The sequence below is a fragment of the Tursiops truncatus genome, chromosome 1, assembly GCF_011762595.2.
Source record: "Tursiops truncatus isolate mTurTru1 chromosome 1, mTurTru1.mat.Y, whole genome shotgun sequence".
NCBI lineage: Eukaryota > Metazoa > Chordata > Mammalia > Artiodactyla > Delphinidae > Tursiops > Tursiops truncatus.
In genome coordinates this window covers 140,108,181-140,116,551 of record NC_047034.1, presented here as the reverse complement: position 1 = coordinate 140,116,551, position 8,371 = coordinate 140,108,181, and the positions used below count along the sequence as shown (strand labels likewise).

Here is an 8,371-nt window from a genome sequence, read left to right as displayed (position 1 = left end):
CCCCGCCTCACGGTCACGTGAGCCGGCGGAGGGGCGGGGCCTGGGAGGGAAGCGCCGCGGAGATCCGCGGTCACCCGGGCGCCCGGAGAGCACCGTTCCCGGAGCCTAGGCTCTCCTCTGTCCTCATGCTGTTAGTCTTTGGCCGTCCCATCTTTCCCTCTGGTCAGCCCACTCCTGAAAGTGGTAGCAGTCTTTCTGCAGCACTTTGTCCCAGCCTTGTGGTCTTAAGGCTTCTCTGCCTGCAGTCATTGATTCTATTCATTCGTTAATTCGGTGTTCCCTAAGCGCCTCTGTGTGCGTCACCAAGTGCTTGGTTTTAGTAATACAACAGCTAGGAAGTGTGGCCCCTGCCTTTAAATAGCTTGCAGTTTAGTAGGAAGGCATTTGTTTATTCATTCAGCAAGTATTTTGAGCACCTACTATGTGCCAGATGTAGCTAGACAAACCAGTGTTCATAAGTCTGTATAAGTGCAATGAAAAATCTGGTTCATCTCTGCTTTCCTCCCAGACCTACCCTGTGCCTCCAACATGAATGACCTAAGGAATGAATGGCTATGGAAGATGATAACTGGAACACAGTAGCTGTACTGGTTGCAGTAATAATACTGTTATAATAGCTAACGCTTAAACAGTGCTGAACTTTGTTCCAGATTCTATTCTAAGAGCTTTATACTAATTCTCATGGCACTCATGGTGACCCTATGGGGTAGGAATTATTGTTATCCCCATTCCCCCAATGAGGAAACTGAGGTACAGAGAGGTTAACTTGTCCAAGGTCACACAGGAAGTGAGAGAGTTGTGCTGTAAATCTTTTTTAAATAAAAGAATGAGGTACAAGAGGAACATGTCAAAGACATGGGAAAGAGGAGAGGAACTTCAGCTGGTTTTTGCTTTTTCTCCTGCTCAGAATCATTGGTTCCATAGTGCCTAGACTGAAAGCTCTCCAAAGACAGTCAGTTCCTATTCATCTTTGAGTCCCAGCCATTCCTCCTCTAGAGCCCTCAGTGGAGCTCAATCCATGGTTTCCCATCACCTATAGCAATGCTTCCCAAATGGCTTCATTATTAACCTATCCCTAATGGCATCAGAGAGTGGACAACTTCCAACCACGTCCTTATTGTAGAGCAGCTTACTGTACGTGGGAAATGTCTTTGAAATCCCAGTTTTATTTTAAAAGTTCATTTGTTTTTACATTCAATTCCATAATACATCCTTCGTAGCATAACACATTCCAGTTGCTATGCCACATTTACTAGTGGTTTCTCAAACCCCCAATCACCTTGGGAGATTCCCTCAGTACACATGTCTCAGATAGAGAAGCCCTGACCTTTGATTTTGAGCTCACCTTCCTTTGGCTGGCCTCCAAAGCCCTGTACAATCTGATTCTAGCCTCATCTCCTGCCTCTCCTCCCCCATATCCCACCCAACTTTCTGTTCTCTGGATGGGTCCCAGGTTTGTGTCCCTGTTTACTATTGCTCTTGATGCGTAGACTACCCTTCTCAAATCAGAGAACTTCTCCTCTGTAATGTCTTCCCAGATGCAACAACCATACACTCCTAGAGTAGATTTAGATCCTCTAACTTCAGTGTTCCACCCCACTTGGTCTATTCTGATATAATGTAGTAGGGGATGACTGGCTTTGGAGGGCAGACAGATCTCAGTCAGGGTCTATGTCCTATGTTTACTAAGTTGTGACCTTGACCCAATCACATTTGTGAGCCTGATTCCTCTTCTGTAAATGAAGATCCCTTGTGGGCTTCCCTGGTGGTGCAGTGGTTAAGAATCCACCTGCCAATGTAGGGGACATGGGTTTGAGCCCTGGTCGGGGAGGATCCCACATGCTGCAGAGCAACTAAGCCCTTGTGCCACAACTACTGAACCTGCACTCTAGAGCCCGTGAGCCACAACTACTGAGCCCACGTGCCTAGAGCCCGTGCTCTGCAACAAGAGAAGCCACCACAATGAGAAGCCTGCACACTGCAACAAAGAGTAGCCCTTGCTCACCACAATCAGAGAAAGCCCACACACAACAATGAAGACCCAACACAGCCAAAAATAAATTAAATAAATTAAAAAAAAAGAAGATCCCTTCTATGGCTGTCAGTAGGACTAAAATTGCATGTATGCAGTATGCTTAGCACAGTGCCTAGCTCAGAGTCATTCCTGTTCTAGAAATGTTCCTTGTCAAGCCCCAAAAGTCATGAAAGTCTGTGTCCCAACCAGACTGTGAGCTCTATATCTGTTGTGCTGGACACGGGACCAAAAATAGAGCAGAACTTGGTTGAGGGTAATGTAGATAACTAAAGTCAGGGACTGGGTAACAAATATGTAATATTTTTTCCTTAATCATATTTGCTGAGTTGAACTGCATTGAAATGAGACAGCCTAAGCAGTAGAGGGCGATAGAGAGTTGGAGAAAAGATGAAAGAGAGGCTGGGCCAAGTTGGTCACATATTTTTAAATGAAATATAACGTCATCAAAAGGACAGCTAGCTTCTTTTTTTAGGCCTGTCCTTATCTCTGTAGTTTTATTCCCCTATATTCTTATAAATGCTTGCATTTACTTTTAAAAATATTTATTTTAATTATTCAATTGATACATGAATATATGTTTATTGTAAATTAACCTTATGTTTTTCACCTAATAACCCTTTTTGATAAGCATGATACAGCTTGTAGACTGTTGCAGAGAAACTGAAGGTCCAAGAAGTTAAGTGATTTACCCTAAAACACACAGTGAGAGGACCAGGAGAAACCAGGCCTCTTGGAATCCTAGCAACCATCCCAGATCCTAGAGGAAAGAATTCAAGGCCATTATAGTTCTCACTTCCTGACTCCAGACTTAGATTCAACTAATAATATTAATTAGTCACTAATTATGAGTTTAGTACTTTAGATATATTATCTCATTTATTCTTCACAACATTACACTTCATTCGTTCAACAAACATTCCCTGGATGTTTAATAATATAATGACTAGGGCTTAAGGGATGCAAAATTGAAGAATGCAAGATTTCAACAAGGACGTGCAATTCTTAGAAGAGCAAAAGCACTTGTCAACAAATATATGGTGAGATGCTCCTCCTAATCATTAAAGGAAGGCAAAGTTAAAACGGTGCAATATTTTTCATTTCATATTAACAAAGATTGGCATCCTGTGTTTGTGATGGTGCTGAGAAACCAGCATTGCCATACGCTGTTGGTGGGAATATAAATTGATGCCTCCTCTTTGGAGAGCAATTTGGTAATATTTATTAACATTTAAAATTTGATTATAGGACTTCCCTGCTGGTGCAGTGGTTGAGATTCTGCCTGCCAATGCAGGGGACACAGATTTGATCCCTGGTCCTGGAAGATCCCACATGCCGTGGAGCAACTAAGCCCGTGCACCACAACTACTGAGCCTGTGCTCTAGAGCCCACGCTCTAGAGCCTGCGAGCCATAACTACTGAAGCCTTAGCTCCCTAAAGCCTGTGCGCCGCAACTACTGAGCCCGTGTTCTGCAATTACTGAAGCCCGTGTGTCTAGAGCCCGTGTTCTGCAACAAGAGAAGCCACCGCAATGAGAAGCCTGCGCACCACAATGAAGACCCAATGCCGCCAAAAATAAAATAAAATAAAATGTTAAAAAAATTAAAAAAACAAAATAAAACGTGCTTATATATTTTGGGAAGGGTGGGAGAAAATATTTGCAAGCCGTCTTTACCACAATGGACTTGTATCCAGAACTTATAGGGAACACCTACAGCTCAACAATAAGAAGATAACATTTAAGAAAATGGGCAATGTATTTGAGTAGACATTTCACCAAAGAAGACATATGGATAGGTAACGAGCACGCAAAAAGACACCCAGCACGGGGAAATGCAAATAAAAATCCACAATGAGATACCACTATAAAATTACTAGAATGGCTGTAATCAACAAGACAAACAGTAGCAAGTGTTGATGAGGATGCAAAAACAAAAACTGGAACCCTTATACGTTTCTGGTCAGAATGTAAAATGCTGCAGTCACTTTGTATTTTTGTTTGTTTGAATTTCACTTTGTTTAAGGACGCTTAAAATGAGATCTATCCTCTTAACAATTTTTTTTTTTTTTTTTTTTTTTTTTGCGGTACGCGGGCCTCTCACTGTTGTGGCGTCTCCTGTTCCGGAGCACAGGCTCCAAACCCGCAGGCTCAGCGGCCATGGCTCACTGGCCCAGCCGCTCTGCGGCATGTGGGATCTTCCCAGACCGGGGCACGAACCTGTATCCCCTGCATCGGCAGGCGGCCTCTCAACCACTGTGCCACCAGGGAAGCCCTTAACAAATTTTTAAGTGTACAAATATATTATCGTTGACTATGTGTACAATGTACAGTGTTGTACAGCAGATTTCTAAGAGCTTGTTAATCTTGCTTAGCTGAAACTTTATGTCCTTGATTAGTAACTCCCAGTTTCCCCTTCTGCCCAGCCCCTGGCAACCATCATTCCTCTCCTAGATTCTATGAATTTGACAATTTTAGGTACCTCATATAAGTGAAATCATGTAGTCTTTGTCTTTCTATAACTAGTTCATTTCACTTAGCATAATGTCCTCAAAGTTCATGCATGTTGTAGCATATTGCAGAATTTCCTTCTTTCTTAAGGCTGAGTAGTATCCCATAAATAAATAAATATATATATATATATATATATATATATATATATATATATAAAACACTTTCTTTATCCATTCACCTGTCAATGATATTTAAGTTGTTTCCACATCTTGGTTAGTGTTGTGGAACCAAACTAAAATGAGTCACTTATGTCAGGGACAAAATGGAGATGGTCAAAGCAAGCACATAAAGAAAACTTAATCTAACCTTACTGGAATTTACAGCTCTTCTCAGAAATCAGCAGAGGATACCACCCAATCCTCAAACACCAAGTCTGTTCACACTATTTCTAGACTTTGTTCCCCTGACTCAGCTACCTTGATCCAAATAAGAAAGAAGACCACTAGGCAACCAATCAGCTGAAAAAAACCAAATAACTTCCACACTTACACCATAAAAATCCCTTAGTCTGTGAGCAACTCAGAACTCATCGCTCCTTGTAGCCTTGAGTTTCCTCACTTGCAGGTTGAAAGCCTTGCAATAAACTCATCTTTCTGCCTTGTTTTATTCAGTATGCAGGGTTTGATTTTTGACACTGTGAATAGTCAAAAACAAACTCTGTGAACAGTGCTGCAATGAACATGGGGAGGTGCTAATATTTCTTCAAGAGGCTGATTTCAGTTCTTTTGGATAAATGCTCAGAAGTGGGAACACTGGATCATATGATAATTCTATGTTTAAATTTTGGGGGAATCTCCATGCTGTTTTTCATAATGGCTGCACCATTTTGCATTTCCATCAACAGTGTTCAAGGGTTCCAATTTCTCCATATCCTCGATGTCACTTGTTGTCTTTTGTTACTTTTCATAATAGCCATCCCAATAGTTGTGAGGCAGTAACTCACAATCCTTCATTGTGGTTCTGATTTGCATTTTCCTGATGATTAGTGACTTCTGAGGCATCTTTTCATATACCTGTCGACCATTTGCACATCTTTGTGAGCTAAGGACCACTCAAGTCCCTAGCTTATTTTTAAATCATGTTATAAGTTTTTTGCTATTGAGATGTAGGAGTTCCCCACATATCCGGGAGGTTAACCCCTTATCAGATATCTGGTTTGCAAACATTCCCTCCCATTCCATAGGTTGCCTTTTCATTCTGTTGGCTGTTTCCTTTGCTGTGCAGATGCTTTTCAGTTTAATGTAGTCCCACGTGTTTATTTTTGTTTTTGTTGCCTGTGCTTTTTGTGTCATTAAAACGTGCTTACATTTTTGACCCAGAAATTCAACTTCCAAAAATGTATCCTACAGAAATTCTTACACAAATAAATAAAATTTGCTGCAGGTTTTGTTGTTGCTGCTGCTGTTATAATAGAAACAACAAATATCCAAGGATAAGGGCTTTGACTACAATGTAGACATTTTAAAAAAATGACAAAGGTCTTTTCTACCAACCTTGAAACATGTTCAAATATATTATTGAGAAAAAATTTGTATAGAATAACTTAATTTTTGTTTAAAAATAATCTTTTTATATTCATAGAAAAAAAACCTGAGAGAAAATACACTGAACTATTAATAGTTAACTTTGAGCTGGGAGAAAGGGAGGAAATAGTGTACAAGGAACTTCCAGTGTTTGTATTCTATCTTTATTTTTATAATGTTACTTTTGTAAGCAGAAGCAAACAATAAAAGAAAATTTTATGGAGATGATGTCTTTTCTGGACATGTTCACTGTCTTATGGGTCATTTCAGGACAGGTATTAATATATCCATTTTATAAACGAGGTTCAGAGAAGTAAAGTGATTTCTTCAAGGTCACGCAACCCGCCAGTTCTCCCCCAGAGGTCAGTTGACAGTGAGCTGACAGGACGCGCCCGGTGCTGAGAGAGGACCAATCACATCTGCTGTGAGGTCACTTTGAAGGCCAGGGATTGGCGCTGGTGTCTAAGCTGAGCCGGCAGTCAGCAGCCCATGCAACTGCGGGTGGCAGGAGGCTCAGGATGATTACGCTTTCCTGGGGTTGTTCCGGGGGCACTAGTTCTGTCCTCTATAGGTCCCCTGGGGACCCTCAGCACTGGGTGGGTTAGCCGTGGAGACGCCCTACCCTTCTCGCTGTTGCCAGTCAACCCGCCAAGCCCGTGCCGGCCTAGCCTGCAGCTGCTCTCCCTGCATCTCTCCCACCGAACACAGGAAAAGGCCGTGACAGGTGCCAGTCCTGTTCAGACTCCCGTTTCAGCAGCGGTGGTTGCATATCATAAAGTCCCCGCATGACCTGCCTGGAGCCAGCACAAGCAATCAGAGACAGGCTTCATGCAACCTCTACTTCCCTGCCTGTCTTTGAGGGTCCCAGGCTGTGCTGCAAGCTGGAGAGGGCCCTGCTTTATAGAGGAAAAGAAGGAGGGCGGTCCAGAGAGAGGACGGGGTTTGGCCCAGAGTACACAGCAAGTTAATGACAGAGCCACAGACCCCTCCTTCAGGACAGTAAATTGGATGGTAAACTTTCCAAATTTACCCTCACCTCCTCCTAACAAATACCTTCACTCTTCTCTGCCTCTGGCTTCCTCTGTGTCTCATGCCTGTAAAGCATCATCTGAAGCAGCAAGGTTTATCAAGAACGATAGGGACTTTAGAATCACACTAACCTCGGAATCCCACACTTGCTGTAAGACCCTGGACTTACCTGGCCTTATTTTCCTCTCTGCCATGGGATGTTAATCTCTACTCTACCTTAAGAATAAATGAGAAATTGGGAGGCAGTTTGGTAACTTAGTGGTTTTCAAAGTATGATCCCTGGACCATCAGCATCAGAATCACCTGGGAATTTGTTGGAAATGAATATTCCCCAACCCTACTCCAGATCTGCTGAATCAGAAACTTGGGGGCCCAGCAATCTATGTTTTAACAAACTCCCCAGGTGATTCTGGTACACGCTAAAGTTTGAGAACCACCAGTACACCAAGGGTAAGACTCCTGGGTTTGGAGTCGGGCATTTATGGGTTCTTCTGAAAGTGTCTTTGTTCTGCCTGTTACTATTTGGGAGTCCTCAAGCAAAGCATTTCACCTACATGCTCCTTAGTTTACTCATCTGGGAAATGGAGGTAATGGTTCTCTCTACATAACAGTGTTGTTTATTTATTCATTCAACAAAATTTTTTTGAGTGCCTATTATGTGACAGTCATTCTTCTAGGTTCTAGAGATACAACAGTGAACAAAACAGACAAAAATCTCCGACCTCATGTAATGTACATTCTAACGAGACTTTGAGGATTAATTAATATAATTATAATAATGTATAAAGCTTAGTACAACATGGGCACATATTAAGCATTCAGCAAATGGCAGCTATTATAAATGGTGGAGAAATTGCTTGTAAGCAGTGAAATGCTCTATTAGACTAAATTGTGAACTCCTAAGAATTGTCTGATTCATGCCTGTGTCATCAAAATCTAACATAGGGTGCTCGCCTCGGTAGCACATATACTAAAATTGGAATGATACAGAGAAAATTAGCATGGCCCTTGTGCAAGGATGCCACACAAATTCGTGAAGCGTTCCATATTGCTCAGAAACTAACACACCATTCTAAAGCAATTATACTCCAATAAAGATGTTAAAAATTTTTAAAAAAAATATCTAACATAGGACCTGGAGCTGAGTAGGGCTTGGTAAATATCTGATAAATGTATGTACAAAAGTCAGAGATTAATGATATCTCTCTTGTCTGAATGGGTCTCTTTTGTAATCCTTTAGAGTTGACGGCTCACCAGTAAGCCATACCCTCCATA

The 8,371-nt window shown here is 41.9% G+C and overlaps 1 non-coding gene across 1 annotated transcript; it reads left to right on the top strand.

Annotated features, from left to right (window-relative positions):
- Positions 1-8,042: 8,042 nt before the first annotated feature.
- Positions 8,043-8,149, top strand: LOC117309696 (U6 spliceosomal RNA). The gene has a single exon (XR_004524010.1). It is a non-coding gene; the product is annotated as a U6 spliceosomal RNA (small nuclear RNA).
- Positions 8,150-8,371: the final 222 nt, after the last annotated feature.